Raw genomic sequence first — 22,749 nt, 5'->3', positions numbered from 1 at the left:
TTTTGGGAGATCATTGATGTAGATCAGGAAGAGAATTGGGCCCAGGATGGACCCCTGAGGGACTCCAGCATTAATACTGTAGGCCTCTGATTTTTTCCCATCTACCACTAATCTTATGAACCTATCGGAGAGAAATGATTTGATGATTGAGAAAACATTTCCAGTTATACCGTAGCTGGAGATCTTGTGAAGTAGGCCCTTATGCCATACCTTATCGAAGGCCTTTGATATGTCAAGAACAATTGCCCTAGAAAGGAAGCCTTTGTTGAGAGATTCGCTAATCCTATGATATAACCGCAGAACGGAAACCATATTGCGTGTCTCTAAGAAGGTTATTTCTGCTGAGATGGTTGACTACTTCTGTATTTAATATGGATTCCAGCAACTTACTCATGACACACAGAAGACTTCTTGGTCTGTACTGAAAGGGAGATGACTTATCACCTGAATTCTCAAATACAGGGCATACTGATGAGGTTTTACAGGGTGTTGGAAAGCACTTCTCCTTAAGGCAATGCTTAAACAGTTTTGTAAGTATGGGGGCAAGTTCTGGTTGAAGCTTTTTGAATACTATAATTAGGATGCCGTCAGGGCCAGTTGCTTTACTGGAATCAAGGTTCTTGATTAACTTAGCGACGTCACGCACAGATATTTGTATGTTACTTAGCGTGTTGTGTGTTATAGGAGAAAATACGGGGAGTTGATAGCCTTTGTCACATAGGGTAGAATTAGCGGCAAAGTTTTTGGCAAATAGTTTGGCCTTGTCTGATGCTGACGAGATGACCTCTGGTCCATTGATAACGGTTGGGATAGAACGCATGCTTCTGTTCAGGATCCTATTTGTTATTTGCCAAAACTGGTGGGAACCAAGCCGCTGATCAGCTACTTTGGATTTAACGGACTGAGCATATAGCTCTCTTGCAGTTTTATTACTCTTTTACAGTGGTTTCTGGCGTTCTTGAAAGCAGTTTTAGTCTCAGTGCATCTATTACGTTGGTAGCTAAGTGATTTCTGTGCGCAATAGCAGCAGCACATTCTGGAGAGAACCATGGATGACTGTTAGGTTTTTGTTAGAATTTTTTGGATGATATGAATCGGTCTATGCCTACAATTAACCATTCGGTCAGGTCTGATACTGTAGAGGACACATCCTTTTTAAACATGGAATGCAGAGGTAGGTCAGATATGAATGTACGGAAGCTATCCGAGTCAGCCATAGAGTATCGGTATACAGTACGGTGGAGAGGTACGTCTGAAGACTTATTACATTACATTGTGGATATGGAGTGAATCGCAATCTTCATTGAATCATGGGAGACACTGGGTGTTCCTCGGGGTAATTAAAGATTATGATCTTATCGCCATTTTTTAAAATTAATGTCACTTTACTTAAACACACAATCAATGTTGCGTCCATTGTTGGGTTCCACATCAAACAGTGGATATTATAAAATTTAAAAATAAGCATAAAAAATATTATGGGCATAAATGCACATAGAGTTTTTTTATTCAGTCCCAGTCAACACTGAATAAATAAAACTTGATGAATTTGTAAGATTATTTTTATACAAACACTTTTTTTAAATTGCATTTTCACCTCAAACGATGTAGGGGGCTACTATCTGGACATAATTTGCATGGATACTATGTAGGGAGTTAAGCAGCAAGATGTCTGTTTACATTACACTTGAACTTCTGCATGTCAGTACAGTAGGGAAACAGGAACCCGGAAGGGGATTCCAAAGTCTAGCAGTCCTAGAAAAGAAACCATTAAAATAGAAGGTGTTCTGGCATTTAAGGATCTCTATTGTGTAGGGTGGGATTTTGCTGCTTGTTGGGGTTGTTGGGGGTATTTACGTCGAGGGGGTACAATTAAATTAACTACCATTAAAATACTTGTAAAACAGGCAGAAAGATGCAACATTTCATCGATGGGACAGCGGTTGAAGCCTAGCTGACAGTGTGGGACCAATAGGTTAGCGACTCTCTTTTGAACTCTATCTAAGAGTAAGAGACTAGTAGCAGATGCACCAGCCCAAATGTAGCAACAATACTCCATATATGGCCGAATGGTGGCCTTGTAGAGGTACAGGATGCCCTCAAGTGTAACTTTGGAGCACTCTTCTTTGTGGCAGCTTTGGCCATGCCCTCAATGTATTTATTCCAACTCATGTTCACTGTGAAAGTTAAGCCAAGGAGTTTGAACGAAGTACTTTCAGGTAATGTACCGTTAGCCATGGTTATTGGTGGTCTGTAATGTCAATCTCGATTTTAGGAAAACATAGGATATGCACATCTGTAACAGGTTATTTAAGACCTGTCATTTCTGCCTTCCAGGCCCATTGCAGCTGTTACCTCTGCTACTGAGACTCTGTGTGGAAGTGGGTTAAATTTATTACAAGTGAATTGATCCAAGATAGGAGTTGGGTTACAAAAAAAAAACAGTATTTTTGTTACACAAAAAGGATTCAATTAAGCTACGAGTAGGTACCGTTTATTTGTTTATTACATCTCTCTCTCTCTCTCTCTCTCTCTCTCTCTCTCTCTCTCTCTCTCTCTCTCTCTCTCTCTCTCTCTCTGATCAGACCAGCTCCTGATAGATTGATTCTGACCCCCATAAGAGCCGATAATAATCTTGTCGATGGGACATTATATCATAATAACAGGGTTACCCAGCATTGCCCAAAGGTATGGATAATAAAATAGAAGAGTTAAAAAGTGTGGGTTAACATTTTTCTTTTAAATCTAGTATTGGTACAATTAATCAGAATCAGGATTGAGAATTAGAAAAAATCAGAATTTTGGGGAGTATCAAAATCGGTATGAGAATCGGAAAAACTCTTGCCTGATATCTGACTCCGAAAATCGTTCTATCAATTTTTTTTTTTTTGTCTATTTAAAAGTTAAATTTTCATTGCTGGTGCTAATGAGAAAATGATAACTATTGATTGATCTTAAATCTACCAGTAAAACAAAATATTATAGATTAGAATAGCGAATTTAGGTAAAAATGCTACCGAGGAAAAATGGTTTGGTCAAAACGGCACAGGTAAAAATGGCACAAGTGGATAAATAGAAAACAAAAATGCCATAAGTTAAATATATACATGAAAATCTCACAATGAGTTTATCAGAATCTAGAATACAATAGATAAAAGAAAAACATTAAGAAGTTTGTCAAATTAAAAAGAAAATTATAAAACTGCATTTAAACGTAGATGATGACTTAATGCTAGATCCATCATCCCAAAACAATTAAATCCTCTTTTAGATTTTAGAATTGGAATCGGTAATTGTATTGGAATCGCAAAAAATATTGAATTAATCCCATCACTATTTAAATCTTTTAAACCCTTTCACAAATTTCCTCCAATGCTCTCTCTCTCTCTCTCTCTCTCTCTCTCTCTCTCTCTCTCTCTCTCTCTCTCTCTCTCTCTCTGGTTTAATATAATGGAAAGAAAGAGAACAAAAGGCAAGTTAACTAGCTAAACACTTAACCTAGTTTCAGTGTAGTTTTTTAAACAACTACTAGTAATTTTTCATAATTTTTTACACAGATTGATTATTTGGACTATTCACATGATGATTATCATCTTGGTTCTTATACTTCGCACACATCTTCTTAAACTCTGAAATTATTATATGAACCATTGTTATGATAAGGTGAAACGGACTAAATATTGTGGTGTGCATTCGATTGGGATTAATAGAGATTAACAGGGATTAATCACCTCAGTACCACAACATCTCTTACTTTTTCTTAGAAACTAATGGGTTGATCTGAATGAAATTTTGTATGGATCTTTGCTATGATGTCGATGCCTTTGTTCAGACAAAAGATACCCCCTCTAGGGGCAGCTGCGCATGTAATTGTGAAGCAAGGTTGCGCAATCTCTAACCACACTACTCCTGAATCGGCACTGTTCGATTCCAGTGGCAAGGAGAAGTTCAGGACGACTGGAAACAATGCCGAGATAAGCAGAGAGCACATACAGCACCTGAAAGTCCCAAATGGTCACCCATTTAGTACTGACCAGATTCAATGTTGCTTAACTTCGGTGATCAAGGGGGAACCAGTGTGTCAACGTGATTATGCCATATAAATAAATATATACATAAATAAATATATACATGAATAAATATATACATAAATAAATATATACATGAAAAAATATATACATGAATAAATATATACATAAATAAATATATACATAAATAAATATATACATGAAAAAATATATACATAAATAAATATATACATAAATAAATATATACATGAATAAATATATACATAAATAAATATATACATGAAAAAATATATACATAAATAAATATATACATGAATAAATATATACATAAATAAATATATACATAAATAAATATATACATGAATAAATATATACATAAATAAATATATACATGAATAAATATATACATAAATAAATATATACATGAATAAATAAATTGTTCTCAGTCAAAGTGGTAGTAAAACCTTGACCTCCTTGCAATGGCATGCTTGGTAATCCAAAAGTTGGAATTCTAACCAATGGTTTTGGATCCTACTACGTGTTTATCCATCATATTAGTGCTATGATTTCAATCTTTAACATACCAAAAGGTGCTTCATGCAAAATTCGTGTAATTCTGTGAGAGTAACAGACTAAGCATAACATCATTCAACTCAAAGGTGAAATCATGCCAAACGTACATCTGTTTTCAAATTTAATTTGGTTTCACAATAACATTTTTGTTTAATAAAAACAATTGTTATTCAAAAATATTTCTCGGTATTTCTTGCTTTTTAATAATTTTGTGTAATAATAGTTATCTGTGCTTTGGCGTAAGAATGATAATTTTTTAAGGTAAAACAAACTAAGTATTGTAGCATCCATTCGATGCATAAGGGATTAATAGGAATAAGTATTTAATGCAAAAATGATCATAAATTTTATCATATTTCAATCATAAATTTTATCATATTTCAATCATAAATTTTATCGTATTTCAATCATAAATTTTCTCATATTTCACTCATATATTTTATCATATTTCAATTATAAATTTTATCATATTTAAATTATAAATTTCATCATATTTCAATTATAAATTTTATCATATTTCAATCATAAATTTTATCATATTTCAATTATAAATTTTATCATATTTCAATCATAAATTTTACCATATTTCAATTATATATTTTATCATATTTCAATTATATATTTTATCATATTTCAATTATATATTTTATCATATTTCAATTATATATTTTATCATATTTCAATTATATATTTTATCATATTTCAATTATATATTTTATCATATTTCAATTATATATTTTATCATATTTCAATTATATATTTTATCATATTTCAATCATAATTTTATCATATTTCAATTATATATTTTATCATATTTCAATTATATATTTTATCATATTTCAATTATATATTTTATCATATTTCAATTATATATTTTATCATATTTCAATCATAAATTTTATCATATTTCAATCATAAATTTTATCATATTTCAATTATAAATCTTATCATATTTCAATCATAAATTTTATCATATTTCAATCATAAATTTTATCATATTTCAATTATAAAATTTATCATATGTCAATCATAAATTTTATAATATTTCAATTATAAATTTCATCATATTTCAATTATAAATTTTATCATATTTCACTTATAAAATTTATCATATTTCAATTATATATTTTATCATATTTCAATTATATATTTTATCATATTTCAATCATAAATTTTATCATATTTCAATCATAAATTTTATCATATTTCAATTATATATTTTATCATATTTCAATCATGAATTTTATCATATTTCAATTATATATTTTATCATATTTCAATTATATATTTTATCATATTTCAATCATATATTTTATCATATTTCAATCATAAATTTCATCATATTTCAATTATGAATTTCATCATATTTCAATTATAAATTTTATCATATTTCAATAATAAATTTCATCATATTTCAATTATATATTTTATCATATTTCAATTATAAATTTCATCATATTTCAATTATAAATTTTATCATATTTCACTTATAAAATTTATCATATTTCAATTATATATTTTATCATATTTCAATTATATATTTTATCATATTTCAATCATAAATTTTATCATATTTTAATCATAAATTTTATCATATTTCAATTATATATTTTATCATATTTCAATCATGAATTTAATCATATTTCAATTATATATTTTATCATATTTCAATTATATATTTTATCATATTTCAATCATATATTTTATCATATTTCAATCATAAATTTCATCATATTTCAATTATGAATTTCATCATATTTCAATTATAAATTTTATCATATTTCAATAATAAATTTCATCATATTTCAATCATAATTTTATCATATTTCAATTATAAATTTCATCATATTTCAATTATATATTTTATCATATTTCAATTATATATTTTATCATATTTCAATTATATATTTTATCATATTTCAATCATAAATTTTATCATATTTCAATCATAAATTTTATCATATTTCAATTATAAATCTTATCATATTTCAATCATAAATTTTATCATATTTCAATCATAAATTTTATCATATTTCAATTATAAAATTTATCATATTTCAATCATAAATTTTATCATATTTCAATTATAAATTTCATCATATTTCAATTATAAATTTTATCATATTTCACTTATAAAATTTATCATATTTCAATTATATATTTTATCATATTTCATTTATATATTTTATCATATTTCAATCATAAATTTTATCATATTTCAATCATAAATTTTATCATATTTCAATTATATATTTTATCATATTTCAATCATGAATTTTATCATATTTCAATTATATATTTTATCATATTTCAATTATATATTTTATCATATTTCAATCATATATTTTATCATATTTCAATCATAAATTTCATCATATTTCAATTATGAATTTCATCATATTTCAATTATATATTTTATCATATTTCAATAATAAATTTCATCATATTTCAATTATATATTTTATCATATTTCAATTATAAATTTTATCATATTTCACTTATAAAATTTATCATATTTCAATTATATATTTTATCATATTTCAATTATAAATTTTATCATATTCCAATCATTAATTTCATCATATTTCAATTATATATTTTATCATATTTCAATCATAAATTTTATCATATTTTAATTATATATTTTATCATATTTCAATTATAAATTTTATCATATTTCAATCATTAATTTTATCATATTTCAATCATATATTTTATCATATTTCAATTATAAATTTCATCATATTTCAATTATAAATTTTATCATATTTCACTTATAAAATTTATCATATTTCAATTATATATTTTATTATATTTCAATTATAAATTTTATCATATTTCAATCATAAATTTTATCATATTTCAATTATAAATTTCATCATATTTCAATTATAAATTTTATCATATTTCACTTATAAATTTTATCATATTTCACTTATAAATTTTATCACATTTCAATCATAAATTTTATCATATTTCAATCATATATTTTATCATATTTCAAATTAAATTGAACTAAATTATATTTTTCTTAACAACATGCTGCAACAATTCACAATAAAAACTCACATACTAAAAGCATATATTGATTTTGTAGGAAGAAAAGTTTTGATGAAAAAGAAACAATAAAGCGACTGTTCACTTTATATATTACTTGCTAGACACCTGGCATTGCCCGGTCATACAATAAGTTTACACATGATATCTTAATTTATGCAGATTGTGTGTGTATTATTATAGAATCAACCCTGTATTGATTATTATATATTACGAGGAATAATTTGCCCTGTGGACTAATTCGTAAAAAAAATTAAAAAATAAAAAATAAACGATAATGTCGTTCATCAAATTCCATCTGTGTTTGTTTACAGTATCACGTCAGCTGATATTTGGGTTTGACTGGAGAGGTCACTTCTGGTTAATGTTTAGTTTTAAAATATGCAAGCGAAGAAATGATTTGCGGAGATTTTAAATAATATATCTTCTTTTATTTATTTTAGGATCTAAGTTTTTTATACTTATTAGATGAATTTCTGTACGAAACTTATCTAAGAACACTGCCAGACATATGAATTAGCTTTGTGTGAAATTTGCAAAAGATTGGCTCAGCCGTTTCGGAACTTATGAGGAAGGAACTCACACACACATACACACACAAAGTTACTTTTATATAATAGTAGTGACAGTGATAGTGATAGTGATTAGATTGGTAAGAAAAGATAACTCTTATGCTAAATTCCGATTAAAGGAAGTGAAGTTTTGATGAAAAAAAAAGCAATAAATGAACACTTTACTGATTGTATTAGATTGGCAAGAAAAGACAACTCTGTTATGCTAAATATCAATTTAATTTTCAAAATGATGATTATTAACTTCAATTTGATTTTAAAAATTGATAAAATTATGTTATATAATGAGGCCCTACGATATTATGTAACTACGTTTGTTGTAAAGAAAAAAGGTTGATATGCCATAACTTGAACGAAATAAGAAACTTCTAACGGGGACTATGAACATTATGAAGGAACACAACGTTATATTACAATCATATTGCTTATTTTCAAGAAATCTTGAAATTTGCTTACTCTAAAATGACAAACTTCTAGATGAAACACCAAATAAAGTGATCTTTCTGAATTACAATAATCACCAAACATATTCGCTTGAATGTGATTAAAGATGATGATTTAAAGCATCAGATATCTTTTTTTATTGGAAATCGTTCCAGACAAGGTATGAAGCAACTAGATGTAAGAAACTAAAACAAAATACTGCTTCAAGGTCAAAAATGAAATGTGAAGACTAAAAGGAAGATAAGGGAAGCGATAGTTATTAAAAGTAAACTCAAGGTCCATTTTCTACTCTCCTCAAATTATAACAAATGTTCTGATATTAAGGTTCAAAAGAAACTACTATCAGATTTACTTTTGTTGCTTTGGCAAAGTACAAATTGATTGTACTCCACACATGATAATCCATGTAATTATAATCAGATAAGTGGGGGAGGGGGGGCATATGTCAAGACTGGTTAAGTTGTTGAATTACTCAGAAAGCCTCTACTGGATTTTCCCATAGTTGTGACACAAAGCTGAATCCTGCTACTACGCAACAATGGACAGCAACTCAATAGAATCATCTCAATTGAATCTGAGCCTCTTTTCAAAAATGTAGTGTAATATGACATGGCTTTCCGTTGAAACACACTAAAAATAATTACAGTTTTAGGAAACTTAGTCTTCATGATGCATGACAGACTGTAGGCAAGCGACCTGTTGTTCACATTATGCAGTTGGTTTTGGCAGAAGTTCTTTTCATCTGAGAAGAACCAGACCATTCCCAGCTCGACTGAGTGTTTTATCATCTTGAGAAATTTCTTGGTTTTTGTAAGGAAATTCTTTTGTGCCATTATGGTGAGTAGCTGGCCCTTTCAACTCTTGTATAAGGAGTAGTGAAGATCCTCATCCATCGCTTTCTACATAGTCACCACTCTGACATCCATCTCTTTTGTCATACTTCCTGTTAGCCCCTACTTCCACATGTCCATTACAATTCTTTAGCTCACATCATACAAGCTTCAAGGTATTCGAGGAATACTAAGTTGTGGTTAAGATATTTAAAAAAAAAAAATTAATTTAGCACAAATCATCATCATGCAGGTCACTCTTTTATAATATTCTGCTGCAAAGAATGTAGCCTCCCTCTACCTGGCTAGAAAACTTCTCACACCTGCCACTATTTTATATCTGTATAAAGTCACCATTTGTCTGTACATGTAGCATTCTTGTCTGTAGGTGAAATAGTAATGATTGCAAGAATGACTTACCCCAAAAACGCCTATGTGTCTGCAAAGTTTGTAAAATCTAGTTATTAACAATAAAAAACTAAAATGTCGATATGCAGCTAATTTTATCCTCAACGATCACATGAAAGTAAAGCAAATTCTCACCGTTTGTATGTAAATTAGATGATCATCGGCTCCAAAAAAGAAGAATGAGGAAGTTCGTTTGAAGAATGATGAGCCATAAAGTCTGACAGATTATTTACTTGAGTCAACACAAAGAAAGTAGAGGGGGGACTAAGAAGAAAACTAGTTGTTCATTGCTGAAGAAAACCAAAGAGCCACATCTGGGCTGGTGCACCAACCACTAGAGTATAGGTTTTGCACTGTCTGTCAAGCTCCAGTCTGTCACATTGCTGCAATGTTGTATCCTTGTGCCTGTTATACAAGTGAACGTGTACCTTCCCCAATGTAAATACCCCTGACTCACCTGACTAGCAAGGAAATCCTAACCCTTCACTCTAAAAGTCCCTAGATGCCAGAGACCTTCCTACTCTAATTAGCTTCTTTTCTCGGAACGCTTGCCTTTGGAATATCTCCTGACTCCCTGTTTTCCCAGTCATACTCACACACAGAAATTTAAATGTAATTTAAACAAAAATCTTGCTGCCCAACTACCTATCAAGATTACCATCCAATAAATCTGGCCCTTATCACAATAGCCATTATGCTTCAGTGGCAATATGCCTCATTTAGGATAAACAAAAATGTTAATATGATTCGTAGACGACGAAACACGTGTCAGTGGATAATTATATTTTAAAAACAATATATTATGCTGCTCTCCATACGGGGGTACCAAATTGGTTAAAGGGAAAATTATTCCCAACTCGCATTTAGGTAAAAATGCATATTCGTAAATAATTGAATTCGTTCAAAACATATCGCAAAAACAAAAACAAATAACATTTAAGTAAACCGCGATATATCGAGACAGTCATGCGAGATGAACAAGCGGGTTAAGAATTTAGGCTCATTACTGTGGGGTCCTGATTTCGAATCTCGCTAGATTCAACCACTCTGATGAGTCATAGACGATGAAACACGTGTCAGTGGATAATTATATTTTAAAAACTATATATATATATATATATATATATATATATATAAGAGAAAATAGTTAATAAAACATGAAAAAAAACACTTTGAAAAAGAATTAAAAACATATTTAATCTGAAAAGGAAACACTTAATAAGTGGATAGTCCTTAATCCACGGAGTTTCGAAGAAATATTTTCCTTCTCATCAGAGAGTAAGAATTAGCAAAATACGGGATCGGATTTTGCATACAAAAGTATTTGATGAAACTGCAAGTAAGTCAAAGATCTTACTTGATAACAAAAAGTGAAGCAGAGGAAATATGGTGAAGAAGAAGGTGATTTCACATGAATGGATAGTTTAGTGATTTGTTTTTGCGATACATTTTGAACAAATTAAATTATTTACGAAAGTGCATTTTTTTCCTAAATGCGAGTTGGGAATAATTTCCCCTTTAACCAATTTGGTACCCCCATATATTGTTTTTAAAATATAATTATCCACTGACACGTGTTTCATCGTCTACGACTCATCAGAGTGGCTGAATCTAGCGAGATTCGAAATCGGGACCCCATATATATATATATATATATATATATATATATATATATATATATATATATATATATATAATAGAGAAAGATAGTTTGCTTGAAGCATTGCTGGTAAATAGATATGGAGGAGTATAAGAAAGCTAGAGCAATGCACGGAACCGGCTGTTGTATTGGTGTGACGTATGAACAAATGAAAGAAGGCCTTATTTGTTTTGTTATTTTATTTAACTTAGTATATCCATTTATTTTTCAAGATAATCATAATATAATCAGTAAACATGAACTTACTGTTTGATATAACCGGGATGGTTTAATATTTCGAGAAATTCATCTCTTTTTCAAAAGAAAAGGGACCAAAGAATGTCCTTAAAAAATATTTTTCTTTTAATATCGTAGTGACTAATCCATATTAATCCCTATTAATTATTTAATTCCAGTTAAGTGTGTATCAAACGAATTCCATAATATTCAGTTCACAAAAGAATCATGCAAAATTTCAGCTACTTCGGCCCAATAATTTATGAGCAAAAGTGGAACGACAGACAGACAAACATACTGAGAGAAATATAATACAGATTATCAAATTCATCTGTACATTATCATAATAATAAATGACAGTAAAATATCTCAATTTTTTACTACAGTTTTATGGCATTACCATTCATTAAACGTGTACCTGCGATTTTTATTTGTGTGTACGTTAGAGACCAGTCAGATTAAAATGGATACATTTCATTATTGCTATGGCTCTGTTCGTTTTCCTTAAATCTACTGTTTATTAATCACGTAGATTATTTCTGTCACGTAGATTATTTAAGTGAAATGTGTTCAGACATTACTCTCAAGCAATCTATTTTTATCTAAACCATGTTTTAGTAGAAAAAAAAACATAAGAACAGCAAGTTATAGTTCCTATATAGGTCGCATTTTATTGTGAAGAAAATAGAGCTTCCCAAAATGGAGACATTCATGATTAGAAGAAAAATTTTAATTGCCATAGTCTAGGAATTCTCTTTCACTAACTGAGGACAGATACTACATTTTGTTTTTAGGCAAAAGGAAGTTATGGTTAATTTTATTATACACATGAAATGCAGAAATAAAAATATGCACAGAAAATATAGTTACCATCTTTATAAACACATTCAAGAACAATAATTCAAGTTCATAATTTTTTAAGGATAGGCAAAGAAAAATATTTTATCATTATTTTTGAATGTTCAAAAAGTGTTTATATATATATATATATATATATATATATATATATATATATATATATATATATATATATATATATATATATATTGGTACTTATTAAGAATTAAACATAGATAAAAAAAAAATTAAAAAACTTTCGAATATTTGTAGGTATCACATTCACCTAGTGCCCTCATCTCCACTTGGTTAGGTAGCTCCATACCTTAACTATCAGTACACACTTTTTTTATACTGAATTCTATTCGGATATCCTGACTGGAGAGTCTGGTTGTGTTTATTAGCATCTCTAGTTCTTTTTTGGTCTTTGCAAAACGTTTCAGGTCATCCATATACATTAGGTGATCCATTTTTCATCTCTATTAGCGAATGCGTATCCGGCTTTGCATTTTCTTAGTATATTGTCAAGGGACATTGTAATACAATCGTTTGCCAGGAAGAGTTATTTGGTTTGTTGTGGAGTCGTTCTGCATTTGCTGGTGGGTCTAGTCTTTGATCTTTTTGATAAGCATCATAATAGGTAGCATTCTATCATCGTTGATGGCAGAGACCACTTGCTGAAATTTAACACTTGCATTTAACACTAGCATTGATTTTATAATAATATAGAATTATATATTTTATATTTAAGGAACATTTTAAAATCGGTGATTGTAGACCCATGTCTGTTGTCACCTGTGACCAGACCAAAATACTGCTATGAGCGCTGAGGCACATGTCCTGTCTACTCGGCGTCTCACCTTCAACTGTATAGAAGAATACAATTTAATTCTCCTCTCTTTCTTCATTAAAGAGAGTGAAAGAAAGAAAGAAAGAAAGAAAGAAAGAGAGACATGTATAGAATTTGACACAAGCTCAAAATGAAATATTATTTTGTTGTCCGAGCTGTCGTTAGCCAGCAAGTGTGACCTTTTCACCTCTCTGCACTCAGCTAGACTAAACATCTGTCAATGTCCCAGGTTGATAGCATCAACCTTTAAAATGTGAACTCACTAAGATATGTGCTTGCCTCTGCCTGTATCTGCATATCTCTCTCATAAGTACAGAACAAGTTTGCTACAAGGTTTGTTTATGCAGATGCCCCAGCTCCCCCCCAAAGGGAGGTTCTTCATTGTGTTACAACAACATGGTTATGATGAACAGAAGTGATGATAGGGAATCTCCTTGGAAGATACCTCTTTGTATTTTTATCTTAGTTATGCATTGTCCATCAGTTGTCAATTCAAATTTTTATTGCATTTTCAATCAAATTGATAATCTTGCTTGGTATTTTGTATATTTTCAGGCATTCTGTTATCCATGTTTCGGGGCTCCTGTTGTATGCTTTCTTGTATTCAACCCATGCTATTTCTATGTTGTTTTTCTACTTGTTACCTCTTTCGGAATATTTTGGTCTATGTAAAGTAGATCATGTGTTTCTCTTTGTCCTTTTCAGCATCTTTCTGTTCTTCGGGATTATTGATTATTGAGGGAGTATTATTATTATTATTATTATTATTATTATTATTATTATTATTATTGTGATGATAGTGGTGATGATATATATATATATATATATATATATATATATATATATATATATATATATAGAGAGAGAGAGAGAGAGAGAGAGAGAGAGAGAGAGAGAGAGAGAGATAATATAAAGCTGAACATCTGTGCGTGTGTCTGGTCACGAATAGGCTCCTATATGGTTGACTATTATAGAAAACTGATCACATATAATGATAGATGTATCGAGACACAGGAATGGGTATGTTTGATCTGGCATAATGATGATTCATTAAAATTGTGAGGTCTGCGTACGTGCCTGGTCCATAAAGTATGGAAATAAAAAATTAAAAAATTAAAAAGAAAACGTTTACAAGTGTTTTTGATATAGATGTACATAATAATACTTTGATAAGTATGTTTTAACTTAAATAGGGATGGTATAATAAAATTATGAGGTCTGCGTTCGCGCCTGGCCTCCATAAAATTGAAATAGGCACAAACTTTAATAAAGACTTTTCATATCTATCTGCGTAAGTATACTTTGATAATTATGTTTCAATTTGAAGAAATATGGTATAATAAAATTATTGTGTGTTCGTTCGCGCCTGACCTCCATAGAATGGAAATATGTCACAAAGTTTAACAAGGTTTTTTAATATAGATCCACAGAATATTGTGATAAGTGTTTCAGTATGAACAGGTATGGTATAATAAATTATGGGGTTTATCTATTTTATTTTTACTTTCATCATATTTTGCTTTGGTTTTGATACCCCCAAATTCGAAGCTATCTTTTTACAACCCTTCCTTTTCATAACCTATCATACTTTCATTTCCATTTTCTGTAGGCTGTTTTTGAACCCAGTCAACGACGGGTACTTTTGCTAGTATATATATATATATATATATATATATATATATATATATATATATATATATATATATATATATATATATATATATATAAGAGCAAATAGTTAATAAAACATGTTAAAAAACACTTTGAAAAAGAGTTAAAGACATATTTTATTTTATTATATATAGATAGATAGATAGATAGATAGATAGATAGATAGATATAGATAGATAGATAGATAGATAGATAGATAGTGTAGCCCGGATATAAGAAACTCGAATATAACATAAAAACGGATATAAAAGATTTTCTCTGGTCGCAAATTAGAGCCTGTGTTAAATGTACATTGTAACCCGGATATAAGAAACATCTAGATAACTGTAACCCTGATATTAGAGAACGATATGATCTGTTACAATGTAGATATATACTAGCAGGGAAACTGTTGTCCGGGATTGAATGGGTATCAACAAATTTTCCAACCTCCAATACTTTTCTGGTCATCGAAATTGGTGAAATTGCCCATTTTTTAATCAAATCTATTGATTGCCTGCTCTACTTGGGAAATCACTGCACTGTACCTTCACATGCACCCCAGAGTAACAAAACATTGTAGTCTATATTGCACTGTAGAGAATCTACTGCTGATTTTATAAAATTATTTTTATATACAATGGCTTGAATAAAATTTTCAAATACAAAACTCAAGTATCATGGTTCAATTGTGCTCTAAGCAGAAATATCCATTTAGAATGCGCCTCTGTCGTATCAAAGAATCTATTGTTGATTTTATACACTAGGCTTTTCTGTTTGTGAAGTGATGACACTTCTCAAATACATTTCTGATGTTAGGCTGTATAAAAGCGTTAACTTTGGTCAAAAGCGGACTTCCTTCTTTAATCAAATTTTTCGATTATCGATTTTCGATACTTATTGGATGCATTCCGATACAAAACCTGTGTAAGATGTGCTGTCACTCACACACACACACACACACACACACACACACACACACACACACACATGCTCGTGCACAAATACACGAACGGTCATTGATTTTAATTTCCCAGCGCATTTGCACAAAAATAAGTTCTTCAAGCAATGACATAATTTCAAACACGCCCATGCACTTTTTTCACAACAACAAAAAACAAAATGGACGTAGGCGAAAACAAGACCACGTGACAATATCGACCAATGAGAAATTTTAGAAGATTGTTTTTTAACGCTTTCCCAAACCAAATATCAGCAGCAGCAATCTTGTGCTGGAATCCGATTCAAAAAGTATTTAAACACAACAAGCATTCTTTCCCTCTCTCTCTTTTCACTCCAACTTGACACGAGAACATGTCTCTTGTTTTCATCGTCATTTTTAAATCTGTCGAAACCATAATAACACACACCACGTGGGCATCCAAAAAAAACACACTTATGCACACACACACCCATTCCGTACATTTTCTATAAGAATTACTAACAATTACTTTCCTCATGGGACTTTTGAATAAGGCAAACTTCGCCAGTTAAAATAAAAACCTTGAAGTAAGGACATCATTTTCACAAAATACTTTCACCTTCCAATCTTATTAGTTTAACGAAGGACTTTCATCTAACATTACTTTTAGTCTTAGTAATTCCATAAAGGATTTTCACCTACTTTGAATATTCTAACCTTAATGATTTCACAAGAACTCTTACTGATCGGACTTTGCTCGTTCACCTTGTTATTTTGTTGAAAAATGAATGTGGCGCAATTCAAACGAGAAGAAGGTGTCATTGTGTTTTATTTCTTTTTTTTTTTTTTACACAGGAATCACCACATTATCAAGGCCAAGAGGCCACTCAAGGATAAGGGTTAAAGAGTGTACAGTAGAAATTTGACAATATAGTAATCATTAGTAATGAAAATTCGGTAAATTTGATAACTTATATGGAACGGCTCATCAAGAACTTATTTACGTTAGACTTGAACACAACCATATTGTAGTCAGCCGAAAAGCAGGAAAACGGAAGACAATTCTACAGGCGTGCAGTTCTAAGAAAGAAGCTTTGTTCATGGAATCTACGTTTAGGTTTAGGCACAGATAAAGAGTGGGGGGAATTATTGATAGCGTTTTCAGCTAGACGAGTGTTTCTTGTGAAAGTTTGGCGAGGGGGGACCATAGACTTAAGCTCAGTCGAACACTTTCCATGAAAGTAACAATACATCAGAGACAAACTCGCAACATGTCTTCTGTGAGATAGAGGTTGCAGGGAAGAGAAAAGGACATCTCCTACGAGGCTACGAAGTCTATTTTGAACTCTATCAAGGCAGGACAAGTCCTTTCTAGCAGCTCCTATCCAGATGTGGCAACAGTATTCCATCCTTGGACGTACCTGGCTCTTATATAGATAGAGAATTGCATCAGCAGTGAGATATCTACTGGATCGATAGAAAGATCCCACCATTTTTCCAGCAGCCTTGGCAACAGATTTGATGTACGTGTTCCATTTAAGACCAGGAGTAAAGGTCAAGCCCAGAAGCTTGTCAAAATTTGAGGCCTCCTGAAGACGAGAGCCATTCATTTCAATTGATGCCAGATGTGGATCAGAATGTTGATGCTGTAAAGAGAGAAGCTTGGTTTTAGATGCATTAAAAGTAACCAGCCACTCCTTTCCCCATTGTACTACATGCTCAAGATCAGAGGAGAGAGAATTGGAGAGAACTTGGTCGTTTACTGTCTTAGATGTGCTACCATAAATGGTAGTGTCGTCAGCATAAATGTCTACAAATGATGTAAGGATGTGATTTGGAAGATCATCAATGTAGATCAGGAAAAGAGTTGGGCCCAGGATGGACCCCTGAGGGACACCAGCATGAATACTGTAAGCTTCTGATTTTTGTCCCTCAACTACTACACTTATGAACCTATCAGAAAGAAATGATTTAATAATTGAGAAGACATTTCCAGCTATACCATAGCTAGAGATCTTGTGAAGTAAACCTTTATGCCATACCCTATCAAAGGCCTTAGATATGTCAAGAGCAATTGCCCTGGAAAGGGAGCCTCCGTCGAGAGATTTGCTAATCCTATGAGATATAACTGTAAGCACATCTGCTGTAGATCTAGCAGAACGGAAACCATATTGAGTGTCACTAAGAAGGTTATTTTTGTTGAGATGGTTGATTACTTCTGTATTTAACACAAATTCCAGCAACTTATTCATGATGCACAGAAGACTTATTGGCCTGTACTGAGAGGGGGATGAGCGATCACCTGAATTCTTAAATACAGGGCATACTGATGAGATTTTCCAGGGTGATGGAAAACTATTCTCCTTAAGACAACGTTTAAACAGTTTTGTAAGTATGGACGCTAGTTCAGGTTGAAGTTTTTTGAGTACTATAATTGGAATACCGTCAGGGCCAGTTGCTTTACTGGAATCAAGGTTTTTGATTAACTTGGCAACATCACGTACAGATATACATATATCACATAGCGTGTTTTCTGATACAGGAGGAAATATTGGGGGTTGGCGGCCTTGGTCGCAAAGGGTAGAATTAGCTGCAAAGTTCTTGGCAAAGAGTTTGGCTTTGTCTGATGCTGACGAGATTACCTCAGGTCCATTGATGGTAGTTGGGATAGAGCACACGCTTCTGTTCAGGATTCTGTTTACTATTTGCCAAAACTGATGGGAACCAAGCCGCTGCTCAGCTACTTTGGACTTAACGGATTGAGCATACAACTCTCTTGCGTTCTTTATTACTTTCTTACAATAGTTGCTGGCAGTCCTGAAAGCGGCTTTAGTTTCCATACATCTATTACGTTGGAAGCAGTGGAAAAAGTGATTTCTGTGCGCAATGGCAGCAGCACATTTTGGAGAGAACCATGGCTGGCTGTTAGGATTTTGCTGGAACTTTTTTGAGGGTATGAAACGGTCTATACTTACAATTAACCATTCGGTCAGGTCTGATACTATAGAGGACACATCCTTTTTAAACATTATTATTTTGTTTGGGGCTGAGGAGTTTAATTTCCATTAAATTTCTTTCTCCCTACAAAGAACACTCCCAGACACATCAAGTATCTTCATGTGAAATTTCTAAAAATATCAGCCCAGCCGTTTACGAGTCCATACCGAACGAACTCACACACACACACACACACACACACACACACACACACACACACACAGAGTTCCTTCTATATAATAGATAGATAGATAGATAGATAGATAGATAGATAGATAGAATAGGTCCCCTTGTTCTTAACAAAAAATTATTAATATAAGTTACCCCCCTTTGGGTTTGTAAATAACGATTACTTTTTTCCAACTGACTTTTCAGTTTAGTGTTTAACGTGTACGCGATAAACTTTGCTATAACTTATTATTTTGTGTTTTTAATGTTTTTGTTGTTTTTGTTTATTAACATAGCGAAAATAAAAAAATAATAATTTGCTTAGGAATCATGACGAAACACATTTCACTCTAAATCATTTAAGATAAGCACACACACACACACACACACACACACACACACACACACACATGTATTTCTTGTCTAAAATTTACAAAATTTATTCCCATTTTTGACAAATAAAAATCAGTGTTATTATAAACATAAAGGCATGTTGTATATTTTTTTATTTTAATATTCTGTTTTTATTACAAATGAATTTTCCATAAAAATTGCATGACTTTATAACTTTTATGGAAACATATGATGTTGTGTGTCAGAAATTTTGTGAAAAATAGTGAATAATTCCACCCCGTCTTTCCAAGCTCCTCGAAAAATGTCATTCAAGCCCTAATTTTTTTTTTTTTTTCAATTAAAGGAGCAAGGATCAAGGTTTCATTAAAAAAAAAATTAAAAAAAAACAAACAACGTGGTTTTTTTAAAAAAGGTTTTAAACTTCGGACTTTACAGGTAAATTTCTAAAAAACACTACTTTTTTTGTTTTAAATTTGAATATATTATTTATTGACCTTTTCTCTTCAATTTGTGATATATAACACTTTGGTGAGTAAATTAATTATTTACTTTTTAATAGACATTTCAAAATTGGAGGTGTGAATTATTCGCCCCCTTGTCTTTCCAAACTTATAACTACTCGAAAAATGTAATTCAAGCCCTAATTTTTTTTTCAATTAAAGGAGCAAGGACCAAGGTTTCATTAAAAAAAAAAAAAAAAAGAAAAAACAAACAATGTGGTTTAAAAAAAAGGTTTTAAACTTCGAACTTTACAGGTAAATTTCTAAAAAACACTACTGTTTTTTGTTTTTTTTTAATTTGAATATATTATTTATTGACCTTTTCTCTTCAATTTGTGATATATAAAATTTACTTTTTAATAGATACTTGAAAATGGGGGGGGGGCGTGAATTAAAAAAAAACGTTTGTCTAAAATATTATATTCGGTTTATTGGAAAGAGCATAACATTTCACATTGTCCCTGAAAATATCGTAAAAATAGAATCAATAGAAAAATTTTGATAGATTTTTAAAGTTTAAAAATTGAAAAATATTGAGTTCGTAAAATTCATTACTGTTTTTTAAAAAAAATTAAAAAAATATTTCTATTACTTTTAAAACAACTTTAAAAGTTTATTTTGGAAGTATAATACATAAAGAAAATAAACAACCCACTTTTAAAAGAGAAATTACGAGTTTTTTTATATTTTATTTGCAGTTTTGTGTTAGGGGTGTCAAAAATTCCTACAAAAATTCTGATACACCTATGTGTGTCATTAATCCGCAGAAATTGTTTTTTTTTTTTTACGATTTCTTCCCGTGTGATTTATTTTTCTTTTTGTCTTTTTCACACATCCTTTCTCCACAACATTCCATTTTATGATATCTCGTGTATTTATCCTGATGCCGCCCAAACCATTGCGCTGTTTTGTCAGGGATGCTAAAATGCAGAAGTGCCATATTTTTTTAGAGTTAAAGGAATGGAATTATGAAAATCGCTTATAATAAAGCAATTGTACTGTTAAAGTCAATTTTGCCGAGAAATTAAAAAATAACAATAAATAAATAAATAGCAATCCTACAGATCCATGAGGGGGAAAGATATTTTAGTTTTTAGTTACCACACCAACACCAGACACCACACCAACACCAACACCAGACACCACACAAACACTTGTCCCCACACCAATGCAAACTGAGCCACCACCCCAAAAAGAAAAAAATGAACCCGGGAGGGGGAGAGACCCTTCAGCTTCTTCCACTCACAGACTTACTCCAATAGGGACCTTCGCCCTTGAAACGAGGGAGGAACTGTGTTTTGTAGACTCCCTGTCTGTGGCAATGGATTTACAACACCAGCAGAGAAAAAATTTTAAACCTCTGCTGGATTGCCAACAGACAGGGGGAAAAGACGTTAATGTCCCCTCCAATTTCCCCGGACGCCTCACTACTAACAACTTTTGTCAGGCTTCCAGAAGCCTGCAAGACCAACTTGTGGACAATGCTGGAGGCCGCTGAAGGGGCTGTTCCGGGAATTGAACTCATTAGGAAAAATTACCCTTCCCTGGACAAATTGTCAAAACAATGCCAGGGAAGGGTCCCAGTATTGGTTCATCCATCACTCTATAGGGCCCTTAAATTGACTTTTCCTTTGGACATCGGCAGCATTGTGAGAGAAGGTTAGGACATGAAAAACCTGACTGTTGCAATATTTTGGGCTTATAATGGGGTATATATTTAATTGCCGCCCACATCGGCAATATTTGGCACAAGGCCTGGAAAGTGGGATACCCGCAAGCTCCCCTAAAGGAGGGGCACTCCTGCAATTTTAAAAATTGCCTGAGTAGCCCCGTCGGCATTCCCCAGTCGGGGCACCTCAGGCAGCAAGCAATAAACTTGCCCCACCGGAAAGCCCGGTGGCAAGGCCTGGGAGGGTGGACCTCCTAGGTATTACCCAGGCGGTGTACCTCAGTCCAACAGGTGCTGGGCCGGTTCCCGGCCCCTCACCTGTTGGGCTGAGTGTCAAGTGACGAATCCTTGACTGGTACTACCCTGTCTCCCTGCAGCCGAAGCCGCTAGGAGATACATCCCATCATAAGAGGCTTATAATGGGGTATGATCCAACACAGTCGGACGATTCTATTTATAAACGATGCTGCTAAGAACTGACGAATCAAATTAATTCACGTTCTGCTACCAACCAATCAGAAACCAGAATTGCTTCATAAATATTAAACCTTTTCTGGAGCAATTTCACATGTTCTTTTCCCGGGTTTCGACACGGTAAGAATATTTTGTTCTGTGGAACTGCCTTCTACAAACAAGTCACCTCCCAGGATTTGTGTGTAACAGCGAACCATCTGAAACTGTTCTGAAACTCAAAATGGCTTACACTTCTAGACTGACCATCTTCAGCATTGCATATAACGTCAGCGTCCTTTCCCTAGCTGACTTTGGAGCTGAGTGTGACACACCTTAAGGTATGTACCATGCCTTTAAATTTGACTAGTCTGAATGTGAGGGGCTTGAGATCATCAGGTTGGTCGGCTCGCCTCCGGCATGACCTGGAAGTGGATGTGGCTGCGATTCAGGAGATGCATTTTGTTTCTTCTGTGGACTATCAGATGCTGGCCCAGGATTTTGAGGGTTTTCAGCATATGGCAATCCGCGGTTAAACGTTCCCTGTCCGCGATGGTCAACATT

Source organism: Euprymna scolopes, chromosome 14, assembly GCF_053919585.1.
Source record: "Euprymna scolopes isolate OS-2025 chromosome 14, ASM5391958v1, whole genome shotgun sequence".
In the NCBI taxonomy this organism is placed as follows: domain Eukaryota; kingdom Metazoa; phylum Mollusca; class Cephalopoda; order Sepiida; family Sepiolidae; genus Euprymna; species Euprymna scolopes.
The sequence above is the reverse complement of the archived record's forward strand: the minus strand, read 5'-3'. Positions refer to the sequence as shown.